At 44.1% G+C, this 15,074-nt stretch overlaps 2 non-coding genes across 2 annotated transcripts; both read right to left on the bottom strand.

The window, feature by feature from the left end:
* Positions 1-3,409: 3,409 nt before the first annotated feature.
* LOC138360380 (5S ribosomal RNA) lies at positions 3,410-3,528 on the bottom strand. The gene has a single exon (XR_011226328.1). It is a non-coding gene; the product is annotated as a 5S ribosomal RNA (ribosomal RNA).
* Positions 3,529-13,971: 10,443 nt separating this feature from the next.
* Positions 13,972-14,090, bottom strand: LOC138360379 (5S ribosomal RNA). Its single transcript, XR_011226327.1, has one exon. It is a non-coding gene; the product is annotated as a 5S ribosomal RNA (ribosomal RNA).
* Positions 14,091-15,074: the final 984 nt, after the last annotated feature.

Here is a 15,074-nt window from a genome sequence, read left to right as displayed (position 1 = left end):
AACGAGTTCATGATCGACATGGCTTTGGAAGAGATACCAGTGTCGGGGTGGACCTGCTTCAGCACTTTGTAGATGTAGATGCTGTAGCTCTCCTTCCTCCTGCGCTTCTTTTTCTTATCGCCCTTGGCAATGGCCTTCTGGGCCTTTCCGGCCTTCTTGGCAGCCTTTCCAGATGCCTTGGGTGGCATGATGATGATGCTCGTGCTGGCTGGCGTTGCGATACAATAATGAACTTTTGCGCGAGTCGAGCTTTCCTTTTATATCCCGCTCGCGACTCAGCTCAGAGCGGGTCGCGTGGCGGAGCGCGCTGATTGGTCAGTGGCGGACTCCCTTGATCCTGAGCGGGGTATATAACACGAAGCTCGATCTGCGGGCCGGCATAAAACACCACAAACCCACAACAGCAGCAGCAATGTCAGGACGCGGCAAGGGAGGCAAAGTGAAGGGCAAGTCAAAGTCTCGCTCCAGCAGGGCCGGACTTCAGTTCCCCGTGGGCAGAATTCACCGTCTGCTGCGTAAAGGCAACTACGCCGAACGCGTCGGTGCTGGCGCTCCTGTCTACCTGGCAGCCGTCATGGAATACCTCGCTGCCGAAGTTCTGGAGCTCGCCGGTAACGCCGCACGTGACAACAAGAAGACCCGTATCATCCCACGTCACTTGCAGTTGGCCATCCGCAACGACGAAGAACTCAACAAACTTCTGTCTGGCGTAACCATTGCACAGGGAGGTGTTCTTCCAAACATTCAGGCAGTTCTTTTGCCAAAGAAGACAGAGAAGAAGTAAGCACTTCTGCCACCCACCACGACAAATACCATAACCAGGCTCCATCCGGAGCCACACACACTTTAATAGAGAGATTCAAGTAGACAATCAACTTTCAAACATTAATAATAACATTTATATTGATTTCATTTGGAATGTGTACATAACAAACAAACAAACAAAACAAAATTATAGGGGATATTCAGCATCACTTGGAATATTAACCAATCATATAAATCCAATATATATTTTATATTTTACTTTAAGCGAGGAATTCATATTCTATCAATTTTTAATCATACAAATGAACAAAAGCAATTCTTCACTAGACGTAATGAATGAATAAATGATCAAGGTTTTAATGTGTTTCATGAATAAATATATATATATATATATATATATATATATATATATATATATATATATATATATATATATATATATATATATATATATATATAATATAATATAATATAATATATTATAATACTTGTGAACCAGAATATGTTTGAGCAGCAGCGATCGTGCCATTGGCCGAAGTGCAACAATTCAAATAATTTAAAGGGCCTGCTCGGGTATATAAGAGAGGCTGGGAGACTGGGGCCGGTGGTGGGTGATGGGTGATGAGTGATGGTGTGGTGTGGTGTGGTGTTGTTAAGAGTTGATTTACGGCCAGCCAGCCAGCTGCAGCCAAGGCAGGGCAGGGCAAGGCAAGGCAAGGCAAGGCAAGGCAAGGCAAGGCAAGGCAAGGCAATAACAGGACAGGACAGGCAAGGCAAGGCAAGGCAAGGCAAGGCAAGCAGGCGGGCGGGCGGGCGGGCGGGCGGGCGGGCGGGCAGCCAGCCAGCCAGCCAGCCAGCCAGCCAGCCAGCCAGCCAGGCAGGCAGGCAGGCAGGCAGGCAGGCAGGCAGGCAGGCAGGCAGGCAGGCAGGCAGGCAGGCAGGCAGGCAGCCAGCCAGCCAGTCAGCCAGCCAGCCAGCCAGCCAGCCAGCCAGCCAGCCAGCCAGCCAGCCAGCCAGGCAGGCAGGCAGCCAGCCAGCCAGCCACTCCCACTTTGTATTTATATGCATTCAATTTATATTCAAACATTATATATGTTAAGGGCCTAGTTTTAGTGTTTATTTTAAAAATGACAAACATCGAGTCGTTTTACCAGTCCTTTAGCGTTAACGGTGATGCATTTTAAAACTGAACAGAAATCACCTTTTCTGGATATATCAAATATCGAATCCGCTTAATGTGCCTACAATTCAATCATTCAAAAAATACATAATTTACATCATGCCTTTTCATAGAACAGACAATAAGATTTGAGACAATAAGAACTTTAGTTTTATAACTAAAGTTGCACAATTATACCAACTCTATGGTGGCTGGGTGGTAAGGTGTGTGGCTGGTGTTTTGGAAGTCGCGAGTTCAAACGACCCAATGGGAGTACTTTTTTTTTTTTTATGCCATACAATCTTCCTAGTACTATTATGTAGGTGTGTGTGTGTGTGTTTTTATTCATTCTTTGGTTTTATAGATGACATACATATTGACTCCTTTTACCGGTCCTTAATTAGGCTCTGGGGAAGCAATGGTGGTGGTGGTGGTGCATTTAAAACTAAACCAAAAATCACCAGTTCTGGACGCGTCAAATATCATATCCGCTTAATGTGTCTACAACCTAATTACTTAAAACTACACTATTTAATTCATTCATATCATGTGCATATTGGTCATTATGCTCATACAACCGACATAACAATTTATTTTCATTATTAGAATCATACATTTCATCAAGTAATACAGATACAAAGAGATTTTCTTTCTGAGAAGACCGTTAGTATTGGCTGGCTGGCAGGCAGGCAGGCATTTGAGGGTTATTATTTCGCCTGTTGATTGGGGGGAGGGTTGATGTGTTAGGGGGTTTTCGGTTAGGTGTGGTGGTGGTGATTGGTGGTGATTGGTGGTGGTGGTGGTGATTGGTGGTGATTGGTGGTGAGTAGTGGTGGTGGTGGTGGTGGTGGTGGTAGTAGGTGGGAGGGGGGGGGGGGGGGAAGGGGAATGATGGTCTGTGGATTCCTTCTCCGTACCCCTTACATATAAGCAAAAACATGCCTTCCTGTGGGTATAGAAACATTAACACAAATTATATCAGTAACTGATATTGTAGCCTTTTAAACAGAAAAGATTTGTACATACAAATACTTTTAAATTATCATTTATTTGTGGAAATGGCATTTACGTCATTAAATTGATACCTCAGCATCAAGTGTCCTGCAGTGGTCCAGTGGTAAAGTGTATATAAGTGATGCGTATTCTTGGAGTTGCGAGTTCAAACCCGGATTAAGCTATATATATATATATATATATATATATATATATATATATATATATATATATATATATATATATATATATATATATATATATATATATATATATATATACAACATGTTTTGTTTTGGTTGTTTGTTTTTGTATAAAGCCTCACACACTATATTAAGCGAGTTTGTTTTAAACATGACATACATATTAATTCATTTTACCAGGCCTTATTCCACACAACTCCGTGAATTTCCCGTGGAGCCAGCCAGCCAGCCAGCCAGCCATTCAAACAAAAACAAACGAAACAAAACAAAACAAAACAAAAAACATTATTGCCAACAGCATTTGGTGTTCCCAGGCGGTCACCCATCCAAGTACTAACCAAACCCAACGTTGCTTAACTTCGCTGATCGGACGAGAAGCGGTGTTCTCAACGTGGTATGGCCGTTGGCATGAGACTGCCTACACATTGTGGCTAATAACCAACTCTTTTTAGTCATCACGGCAGGATACGGACCTTCTTGTGGTGTCTTAATGGTAATTGTATCCTAACATATTTTTGTCTCCTTGGCATGGATATTTAACATCGTTTATTCAGTCTTGGGTTTATGTTCTTTCGCCATTTACAGACATTTTACATCTACCTACTTCCTCAGCCTACCCTGCCAATTTCTAATGAATTTGTGGATTTTCTTTTGTAATACATACATGTGTGTGCTCATCTGCTCTTCAGTTTTTATGATATTTGTCTCATCTGTCCTGCTTTATGATACTTTTACAAAGAACATGAACAAATGCTTCTATTTTAGAGAAGATATGGGATCCAGGTTTCGGAGCCGTAAAACCAACCGTCGTGATTGGTGGACGAGTTGCCAGGTTGCAGCTTCTGTACCGTGCCGGCACATAAATAGGTTCGGCTCAAGCGGCGGCAGCATCATTCCCCCGTGACTGTCTGAGCGTCTCTCATCACCTTGGTTGGTTCATCATCATCATCATGGTAGAAGCAAAGCCTACCAAGAAGGCTGCGGCTGCTGCTGCTGTGGTGGCCACCACCAGGAAACCTCGCGTCCAGGTTGCTCACCCGAAAACTAGTCAAATGGTTCTAGCCGCGGTCGCAGCACTCAAAGACCGTAAGGGCTCGTCTCTACAAGCAATCAAGAAGTACGTTGTTGCCAACAACAAAGTCGAGGCTGCCAAGATCGCCATTTACATCCGAAGATTTCTCAAGAAAGCAGTGGCTGACGGCATTCTTGTTCAGACCAAGGGAAGTGGAGCTAGTGGATCATTCAAGCTGGCCGTAGCAGAGAAGAGGGCCGTTCTAACTCCCAAGAAAGCTACCACAACCAAGAAACCATCTACAGCAGCAAAGAAGGCCGTGGTAACTCCCAAGAAAGCCGCCACAAGCAACAAACCACCTACAGCCTTGAAAAAGAAGCAGCAGCAGCAGCAGCAGCTTGTTGTTGGGAACAAAAAGCCCAAAATAAAGAGAGCTTCAAAATCTCCCAAACCACCCAAGGCAAAGAAAGCTGTCAAGAAAACAACAAAGGCAAAATAAACGACGACATGCAAGCAGCATGAATACACATGACAATAAACATCCAGGCCTCCCCCCTCAGTGGAGGGGCCTCATATGATTCCAAAAAGAGTTTAGTTTTGTAGACAAATAAATCATTACTTTTGGGGTAGATTTACTCTGTATATTATATATATATATATATATATATATATATATATATATATATATATATATATATATATATATATATATATATATATATATATATATATATATATACACACATACATGGGTGAGGTGATATGGTACCAAAGTTTTGGGTGAGGTGATTGACATTTACACAAGATAAAACACGAACCAATGGGAATAAAAACATAAGAATGGAAGTAACTGCAGAAGGCCTATTGGCCCATAACACAAGCACTTCCTCTTGATGCTTCAATATTGGTTCGGAGTCTTGAAGCTATAATATATATATATATATATATATATATATATATATATATATATATATATATATATATATATATATATATATATATATATATATATATATATATATGCACACAAAACTAAATAGTCTTGTTAGACAAATTGCCCCTATTAGAGGCAAGTTGACTAACAAGCCGAATGACTGCAATTGTTTTGAATTTGAGTTAAATCTAACATAGAAATGTAATCAAACCTAACCTAACCTATGCTAACCCAAGCTAAGCTAACCTAACCTAAGCTAAGCTAACCTAACCTAACCTAACCCAGCAATTCATGATCTTAATATAATACTGTTAATTGGATAAACCAATTTGGAAAGAAATGTTCGAAAATAACAAAATTAACTGTGCTTGTTAGGAAAATTGGGCCTTGCATACTTGTCCCAATAGTGTGGTTCTCGCTTTTAGGTACGACATAAACGTATACCTAAGTTGAGAGAGAAAAAGATTCGCACTCAAACATGCATATCGATTGCCAGTCCTGAATTCTGGGTAGATATTCGTGTCCTCCCTTTTCATTTACCATCATTTGGATACTATCAAAACAGCTCTGAGAAGGATAAAATGAATAAAACGGGTAGCTCACTCATGTAAAAAGGAAGAGTTGGGAAAGATCTCTCTCTCTCTCTCTCTCTCCCTCACCCCCCCCCCCCCCCCACCACCAATGATCCTGCTCTGCTAGTATATAACGGAACAAACCTTCCCCCCCCCCCCCCCCACCCCTCCCTCCCCAATCAGAGTCCCTTTAAGCATGCGAGGATAAAAAATAGATTTCATAAGACCCAATGTGCTAGCTGATATCAAAACAATTTATGTTATCGTCTATTAAGCCCTTCAGTAAAAAAGTATAGGGACCTAATTAGGTCCCGTTTTGAGGTGGTGGTGGGTGGAATCGATGGATTAGCCAAGCTCTTATCCGCCGAATCCGTAGAGGGTACGACCCTGGCGCTTCAGAGCGTACACCACGTCCATGGCAGTGACGGTCTTCCTCTTGGCGTGTTCCGTGTAGGTTACAGCATCACGGATGACGTTCTCGAGGAACACCTTCAGGACGCCACGGGTCTCTTCGTAGATGAGACCCGAAATACGCTTCACGCCGCCACGACGAGCTAAGCGACGAATAGCGGGCTTGGTGATGCCCTGGATGTTGTCACGTAGCACCTTACGATGACGCTTGGCGCCACCCTTTCCGAGTCCCTTGCCTCCCTTGCCGCGTCCAGTCATGGTGTTGAAGTTGTGTGAATAATAAAATTTCGGCACGATTTCCCCAGACTATATCCCGTCAAGCGGACGTACTTGTAGCATGGCAACTCCTAACTCCTGCCTGTCCTTACTTTATGCTTGTACTCGAGCAGAAACACGGCTTTCTCACAACGCTTTCAAAACTGCAGTTGCCTACTCGTCTGTTTCACGTCTCTGTGAAATGACTTTTGCACAAATCCAAAAAATAGAGCAAAATCAGCGATAATAGTGTTTGAGGTGAGCTGCCTGTTGGCTGCAGCCAGAGGAAGGAGGGGAGGGGCAACGGGGTGACGTAGGCGAGTCGAGCAGCCAATGGCGCTCGAGCAAGCGCCTCGAGACGGCGTATATAAGCAAAAATTTTTCGGCGCCGGCCATCACAAACCACAGTTGTTCACCATGGCTCGCACCAAGCAGACTGCTCGCAAGTCCACGGGAGGCAAGGCTCCTCGTAAGCAGCTGGCCACCAAGGCAGCACGCAAGTCTGCTCCTGCCACAGGGGGCGTGAAGAAGCCTCACCGTTACAGGCCCGGAACGGTCGCCCTGCGTGAGATCCGTCGTTACCAGAAGAGCACAGAGTTGCTCATCAGGAAACTTCCCTTCCAGCGTCTGGTGCGCGAGATTGCCCAGGACTTCAAGACCGATCTTCGCTTCCAGTCGTCTGCCGTCATGGCTTTACAGGAGGCATCCGAGGCTTACCTGGTCGGTCTCTTCGAGGACACTAACCTCTGTGCCATCCACGCCAAGCGTGTCACCATCATGCCAAAGGACATTCAGCTTGCTCGCCGTATCCGTGGAGAGCGTGCATAAGCTAAAACGACCACCCTAGTATACACCAAACTCGGCCCTTCTCAGGGCCAAAATATCCTTCTAAGGAGATTTCAGACATTCCTAGCATCAGTCATATGAATTTACCTTCATCTATACATATAATAAATAAATAAATACAATAATTTAGGTGTCATACATACACTGTACACGTGATATCAATAAATCAAGTCATTTGTAGTACAACCTGTCCTCTTACAAACAAAACGCCGTCGCTTTTCATTCTTATGCACTGCCAAGGATCCTCCTCCCCCCCCCCCCCCCCCCCCAAAAAAAAAAAAAAAAAAAAAATTGTCATACTGTACTAGAAATAAAAGCAGCTTGTATAAGTGACATACTGTCCTGTCCTGTTTTATTCTGTTTTTGGTCCTCTGGCTTAATCTGTTAAGTTAGGAGATGACATTTTAAATTAACCGTTTTCTTGACATTTTCAAACCTTAAGAGGGTGGCCTGCATAGTAATCCTAATGTGGAACATAACAATGAATCTCTAATCTCTAGAAAAAAGATACCGAGTGTTTATATGTGTGTTGAGAGAGAGAGAGAGAGAGAGAGAGAGAGAGACATGCAGAGACAGAGACAGAGACAGAGACAGAGACAGACAGACAGACAGACAGACAGACAGACAGACAGACAGACAGACAGACAGACAGACAGACAGACAGACAGAGACTGAGAGAGAGAAACACACACAGACAGTTTCATAAATATTCTCATTTTATAGCTATTTGCTTTCAGTGACAGAGGTTTTTGTTATAATAGTATTGGTGTCTAACACTCACAATCTCTTTAGAAATTAAAGTGTGGCTCCAATGGAGCCGAGTTTGTTGGTTTGAGGCCAAGCCACCACCACAGGGCAGTAAGTAAGCCGTTTACTTGGAGGAGGTGTACTTGGTGACGGCCTTAGTGCCCTCAGAGACGGCGTGCTTGGCCAGTTCTCCGGGCAACAGGAGCCTTACAGCCGTCTGGATCTCCCGACTGGTAATGGTGGAACGCTTGTTGTAGTGGGCCAGGCGAGAAGCCTCGGCGGCGATGCGCTCGAAGATGTCGTTCACGAACGAGTTCATGATCGACATGGCTTTGGAAGAGATACCAGTGTCGGGGTGGACCTGCTTCAGCACTTTGTAGATGTAGATGCTGTAGCTCTCCTTCCTCCTGCGCTTCTTTTTCTTATCGCCCTTGGCAATGGCCTTCTGGGCCTTTCCGGCCTTCTTGGCAGCCTTTCCAGATGCCTTGGGTGGCATGATGATGATGCTCGTGCTGGCTGGCGTTGCGATACAATAATGAACTTTTGCGCAGAATCAGAATCAGAATAATACAGGAGAAGATGCCCATAGGGGCGAGCTTGGAAGTGGGGACAGAAGAAGATAAGGGGGGGTGAGAGGAAGAAGATTTGTAAGAGAAAAAGTGCCAGGGCTAAACCCAGCTGCGTGTCGTTAGGTTGCGGCTTTCGAGGCAGGGACTCAGTCGGGTGTTTTCAGTGACAACATCGGGACATCACAAACTCACAACATCACAGTGATTGGCTCAAGAGCGTCAGGGCTGAACTTTTTTACGGATTGTTTGTGCTGGTTGTTGAGAGCTGAATATGTAATGATAGTGGATGCTGGGTGTTGAGAGCTAAAGTTTAACGAAATACAGAGTTAGGAAGAGGATCATGGATGGTAGAGAAGAGGTCATGATTGTTTCGTGGTAGTCTGAGAGTGTGTAGGAGAAAATCAATGTGTTGTTCATGATGAGTGAGTAGTCTATCGATTTGTTTGTCTGATAGAGTTTTCCAGTAGGTATTTAGGGCAGGAATGTTAGTAACTTTTGCGCGAGTCGAGCTTTCCTTTTATATCCCGCTCGCGACTCAGCTCAGAGCGGGTCGCGTGGCGGAGCGCGCTGATTGGTCAGTGGCGGACTCCCTTGATCCTGAGCGGGGTATATAACACGAAGCTCGATCTGCGGGCCAAACCCAAGAAAGACCCCCACCAACCTGGCAACTACCGACCAATCTCACTCTTAGACTCAATAGGCAAGTGCTTTGAAAAAATCATGTCAAACCGCCTTAACTACTACATGGAGTACAACAACCTCTTCACAGAAAAGCAGTTTGGCTTTCGAGCACATAGATCAACCCAGCACGCAATTAACATCATCTACGACGCCTTAAGCTCAATTCGCAAGCAAAAACAGGTAGCCTTGATTGCGACGAGGGACGTACACAAGGCCTTCGACAGCCTGTGGCACGATGGTCTGGTGTACAAACTAGCAGACTTACCAGCGCAAAACTGGACCCTCCTCAGGCTGATCAGTAATTTCCTTAAGAATAGGCAAGTTACCCCCAGCTTCAAGGCAAACGAGGCCGCAGCCTTCACCCCAACAGCTGGAGTCCCCCAAGGATCATGCTTGAGCCCGGTTCTCTTCAACATCTTTGTAAATGACCTGCCCCAACCAGAGTATAGGGACACCATTATCGTACAATTTGCGGACGACGTAACGCACGTAATAACATCTAACCCTAGCAGCCAAGCGGCCAAACATGCAACTGCAACCCGTAAGGCAAACGTAGAACTAGCAAGGACTGCTAACTGGGAAAGGAAATGGAGGATAACCACTAACCCAGAAAAGATTCAATTAAGCACTGTCGGCTGTATGGCCTTCTCAATTGAAAATGAGGGGGGAATAAGAATCAGGGGTGAACCCATAGCCATCTCAAACTCCAACACAGTGCTCGGTTACAACTTCAACAGGCTTCTCAACTCCTCCCAGTACGTATCCCAGAAGACAGCGATGGCCCGGGGCTCACTGGCGAGGCTCTTCCGTTTCAACCAAGCCCCATCCCACATCAAGCTCCACCTGTACAGAATGATCATAAGGCCTAGCTTGGAATACCCATACGTTCCCCTGAACCTCACCAACAAATCCAACATGTTGAAGATTCAACGAGTACAAAACAAAGCACTTCGCTTTGCAGAGGGCCTGACTCTGAGTGACAGGGTGAGAACCGACCTGATCCATGAGACGCTCAACATGAAGCCAATGAACATTAGGCTCAGCTACCTGGCCAGAAGACAGCTGTACCGTATGAAGAACATGTATGTCCCAGACCCAGAAGATCCCTTCGTAGCAGAAAACACCACCAGCGACTACGAGATCCACGAACCACCACACAGAACCAGAAGAATCACTCTCCAACAAAAAGTGATCAGACATATCCATGATGAGGCCTTCCCAAGCCCTCAGATACTAAGCGGTCTGCCAGACGATCCAGATGAGTGGCCCATCCCGGACCCAATCTACACCAAATGAAGAATAAAGAAAGAAAGAAAAAAAAAAAAAAAAAAAAAAAAAAAAAAATAATAATAATAAATAAATAAATAAATAAAAAAAAAAAAAAAAAAAAAAAAAAAAAAAAAAAAAAAAAAAAAAAAAAAAAAAAATATATATAAATAAAACACCTACAAAAAAATATAAAACCAAAAAACCATTTGTCGTGGCGTCAGAAGTGTAACTACCCTGATGTTTCTAAGATTAGCCTCCTTCAGCCAACTCCATCGGCTCTAGTGCTTTAGGACACCAACAAGGTCACAAACACTAGCCCCCCCAGCCAATGTACTGACAACCCAACATAACACACACGCAAACAAACAACACATACAAAAATGTCAACCCATGGTGGACAGGCCACCGAACTTTCAAACCTCCTCTCTCTCGACACCCGCATCCTCTTCCTGAATTTCATCTCCCCATCCCTCTACCTCCCCCATCCTTTCCATTCCCTATGGACATCAAAGCAAGCCGGCATAAAACACCACAAACCCACAACAGCAGCAGCAATGTCAGGACGCGGCAAGGGAGGCAAAGTGAAGGGCAAGTCAAAGTCTCGCTCCAGCAGGGCCGGACTTCAGTTCCCCGTGGGCAGAATTCACCGTCTGCTGCGTAAAGGCAACTACGCCGAACGCGTCGGTGCTGGCGCTCCTGTCTACCTGGCAGCCGTCATGGAATACCTCGCTGCCGAAGTTCTGGAGCTCGCCGGTAACGCCGCACGTGACAACAAGAAGACCCGTATCATCCCACGTCACTTGCAGTTGGCCATCCGCAACGACGAAGAACTCAACAAACTTCTGTCTGGCGTAACCATTGCACAGGGAGGTGTTCTTCCAAACATTCAGGCAGTTCTTTTGCCAAAGAAGACAGAGAAGAAGTAAGCACTTCTGCCACCCACCACGACAAATACCATAACCAGGCTCCATCCGGAGCCACACACACTTTAATAGAGAGATTCAAGTAGACAATCAACTTTCAAACATTAATAATAACATTTATATTGATTTCATTTGGAATGTGTACATAACAAACAAACAAACAAAACAAAATTATAGGGGATATTCAGCATCACTTGGAATATTAACCAATCATATAAATCCAATATATATTTTATATTTTACTTTAAGCGAGGAATTCATATTCTATCAATTTTTAATCATACAAATGAACAAAAGCAATTCTTCACTAGACGTAATGAATGAATAAATGATCAAGGTTTTAATGTGTTTCATGAATAAATATATATATATATATATATATATATATATATATATATATATATATATATATATATATATATATATATATATATATATATAATATAATATAATATAATATATTATAATACTTGTGAACCAGAATATGTTTGAGCAGCAGCGATCGTGCCATTGGCCGAAGTGCAACAATTCAAATAATTTAAAGGGCCTGCTCGGGTATATAAGAGAGGCTGGGAGACTGGGGCCGGTGGTGGGTGATGGGTGATGAGTGATGGTGTGGTGTGGTGTGGTGTTGTTAAGAGTTGATTTACGGCCAGCCAGCCAGCTGCAGCCAAGGCAGGGCAGGGCAAGGCAAGGCAAGGCAAGGCAAGGCAAGGCAAGGCAAGGCAAGGCAATAACAGGACAGGACAGGCAAGGCAAGGCAAGGCAAGGCAAGGCAAGCAGGCGGGCGGGCGGGCGGGCGGGCGGGCGGGCGGGCAGCCAGCCAGCCAGCCAGCCAGCCAGCCAGCCAGCCAGCCAGCCAGGCAGGCAGGCAGGCAGGCAGGCAGGCAGGCAGGCAGGCAGGCAGGCAGGCAGGCAGGCAGGCAGGCAGGCAGGCAGGCAGGCAGCCAGCCAGCCAGTCAGCCAGCCAGCCAGCCAGCCAGCCAGCCAGCCAGCCAGCCAGGCAGGCAGGCAGCCAGCCAGCCAGCCACTCCCACTTTGTATTTATATGCATTCAATTTATATTCAAACATTATATATGTTAAGGGCCTAGTTTTAGTGTTTATTTTAAAAATGACAAACATCGAGTCGTTTTACCAGTCCTTTAGCGTTAACGGTGATGCATTTTAAAACTGAACAGAAATCACCTTTTCTGGATATATCAAATATCGAATCCGCTTAATGTGCCTACAATTCAATCATTCAAAAAATACATAATTTACATCATGCCTTTTCATAGAACAGACAATAAGATTTGAGACAATAAGAACTTTAGTTTTATAACTAAAGTTGCACAATTATACCAACTCTATGGTGGCTGGGTGGTAAGGTGTGTGGCTGGTGTTTTGGAAGTCGCGAGTTCAAACGACCCAATGGGAGTACTTTTTTTTTTTTTTATGCCATACAATCTTCCTAGTACTATTATGTAGGTGTGTGTGTGTGTGTTTTTATTCATTCTTTGGTTTTATAGATGACATACATATTGACTCCTTTTACCGGTCCTTAATTAGGCTCTGGGGAAGCAATGGTGGTGGTGGTGGTGCATTTAAAACTAAACCAAAAATCACCAGTTCTGGACGCGTCAAATATCATATCCGCTTAATGTGTCTACAACCTAATTACTTAAAACTACACTATTTAATTCATTCATATCATGTGCATATTGGTCATTATGCTCATACAACCGACATAACAATTTATTTTCATTATTAGAATCATACATTTCATCAAGTAATACAGATACAAAGAGATTTTCTTTCTGAGAAGACCGTTAGTATTGGCTGGCTGGCAGGCAGGCAGGCATTTGAGGGTTATTATTTCGCCTGTTGATTGGGGGGAGGGTTGATGTGTTAGGGGGTTTTCGGTTAGGTGTGGTGGTGGTGATTGGTGGTGATTGGTGGTGGTGGTGGTGATTGGTGGTGATTGGTGGTGAGTAGTGGTGGTGGTGGTGGTGGTGGTGGTAGTAGGTGGGAGGGGGGGGGGGGGGGGAAGGGGAATGATGGTCTGTGGATTCCTTCTCCGTACCCCTTACATATAAGCAAAAACATGCCTTCCTGTGGGTATAGAAACATTAACACAAATTATATCAGTAACTGATATTGTAGCCTTTTAAACAGAAAAGATTTGTACATACAAATACTTTTAAATTATCATTTATTTGTGGAAATGGCATTTACGTCATTAAATTGATACCTCAGCATCAAGTGTCCTGCAGTGGTCCAGTGGTAAAGTGTATATAAGTGATGCGTATTCTTGGAGTTGCGAGTTCAAACCCGGATTAAGCTATATATATATATATATATATATATATATATATATATATATATATATATATATATATATATATATATATATATATATATATATATATATATATATATACAACATGTTTTGTTTTGGTTGTTTGTTTTTGTATAAAGCCTCACACACTATATTAAGCGAGTTTGTTTTAAACATGACATACATATTAATTCATTTTACCAGGCCTTATTCCACACAACTCCGTGAATTTCCCGTGGAGCCAGCCAGCCAGCCAGCCAGCCATTCAAACAAAAACAAACGAAACAAAACAAAACAAAACAAAAAACATTATTGCCAACAGCATTTGGTGTTCCCAGGCGGTCACCCATCCAAGTACTAACCAAACCCAACGTTGCTTAACTTCGCTGATCGGACGAGAAGCGGTGTTCTCAACGTGGTATGGCCGTTGGCATGAGACTGCCTACACATTGTGGCTAATAACCAACTCTTTTTAGTCATCACGGCAGGATACGGACCTTCTTGTGGTGTCTTAATGGTAATTGTATCCTAACATATTTTTGTCTCCTTGGCATGGATATTTAACATCGTTTATTCAGTCTTGGGTTTATGTTCTTTCGCCATTTACAGACATTTTACATCTACCTACTTCCTCAGCCTACCCTGCCAATTTCTAATGAATTTGTGGATTTTCTTTTGTAATACATACATGTGTGTGCTCATCTGCTCTTCAGTTTTTATGATATTTGTCTCATCTGTCCTGCTTTATGATACTTTTACAAAGAACATGAACAAATGCTTCTATTTTAGAGAAGATATGGGATCCAGGTTTCGGAGCCGTAAAACCAACCGTCGTGATTGGTGGACGAGTTGCCAGGTTGCAGCTTCTGTACCGTGCCGGCACATAAATAGGTTCGGCTCAAGCGGCGGCAGCATCATTCCCCCGTGACTGTCTGAGCGTCTCTCATCACCTTGGTTGGTTCATCATCATCATCATGGTAGAAGCAAAGCCTACCAAGAAGGCTGCGGCTGCTGCTGCTGTGGTGGCCACCACCAGGAAACCTCGCGTCCAGGTTGCTCACCCGAAAACTAGTCAAATGGTTCTAGCCGCGGTCGCAGCACTCAAAGACCGTAAGGGCTCGTCTCTACAAGCAATCAAGAAGTACGTTGTTGCCAACAACAAAGTCGAGGCTGCCAAGATCGCCATTTACATCCGAAGATTTCTCAAGAAAGCAGTGGCTGACGGCATTCTTGTTCAGACCAAGGGAAGTGGAGCTAGTGGATCATTCAAGCTGGCCGTAGCAGAGAAGAGGGCCGTTCTAACTCCCAAGAAAGCTACCACAACCAAGAAACCATCTACAGCAGCAAAGAAGGCCGTGGTAACTCCCAAGAAAGCCGCCACAAGCAACAAACCACCTACAGCCTTGAAAAAGAAGC

This window comes from Procambarus clarkii, unplaced genomic scaffold (genome assembly GCF_040958095.1).
Source record: "Procambarus clarkii isolate CNS0578487 unplaced genomic scaffold, FALCON_Pclarkii_2.0 HiC_scaffold_109, whole genome shotgun sequence".
Taxonomy (NCBI): domain Eukaryota; kingdom Metazoa; phylum Arthropoda; class Malacostraca; order Decapoda; family Cambaridae; genus Procambarus; species Procambarus clarkii.
This window is presented reverse-complemented; position numbering and strand designations above follow the sequence as displayed.